Raw genomic sequence first — 1,023 nt, 5'->3', positions numbered from 1 at the left:
CATGGCATAAATCACTGTGAAACTCTTACCAGATCCAGATTTTGCCATCAAGATTACCCTTATTTGGATACCTGCCTGATTGGGACTACGACAAAGGACCTCACAAGCTTTCTCAATAATTTCTCGGAGCAGTGAAAACCAGTAGCCGAATAGAACTTTATTAAATTGAGCTAACTCTGCCCGAAGTGCAAGATGTAAATTTTTACGTGAAAGGAATCTAAGAAGATGTTTCTTCAAGAAAAAGTCCATGACTTCCATGGAAGAAGAATCTTTTTCGTATGATTTTAGATAAATAAACGGGTTTAAGTAGGGAAATGCACAGGTCATTATATTGCGCTTGAGCCGGTAGTAAAAATATGAAAAAAAATTTCTTACCCTTGTTGTTTATAAGGATAAGATAGACAATCTCATAATGAAGGTAATAACCTATCGTATCACTACGATTAAATACATAAATTTTGTTTCACATATCTTCCCATATATATATGTATGTACATACGTAGTTACAGTCAAAACAACCTCCTTTTTATTGCAACCCAAACTAAAGAACTTTAAGATAATAAAAATCACAATAACAGGAAAAGTTCAAAAACTTAGTGAACAAAATCAAAGTCGTTAAATTAAAGCTAAGGTCAGACAACAGCTAAAACACACATTAACTTACACATTTCTGTGGTCATAAGCAATAACCGCTTAAGTCGAAAAACTGGAATTCAAGAAAAAACGTTTTAAACATTTGGGTAAACTAAAATATGTTCGTCTATAGCCCAGCTGACGAGATGGGGATTTCACATACACATGGAATAAATAGTAGTTGCAGAATACGATAGCATATATAACTCAATTCTTTCTTAAGTCGACTTAGGCGGTTATTGCTTATGATCACAGATTTAACTAAACAGCTTTTGTTGAATATGCGTGCAAGCGAAGGTATATATAAATGTGCACATTTTTAAGTGGCCACCAATCGTTGGGGCAGAGAACGTTTAAAACAGAGAAGCAGCAACACGCTACTCGTTGGTA

Source organism: Rhagoletis pomonella, unplaced genomic scaffold (assembly GCF_013731165.1).
Source record: "Rhagoletis pomonella isolate Grant_MI unplaced genomic scaffold, Rhpom_1.0 Rhpom_scaffold_00006, whole genome shotgun sequence".
Taxonomy (NCBI): domain Eukaryota; kingdom Metazoa; phylum Arthropoda; class Insecta; order Diptera; family Tephritidae; genus Rhagoletis; species Rhagoletis pomonella.
Note: the sequence above shows the minus strand (reverse complement) of the source record.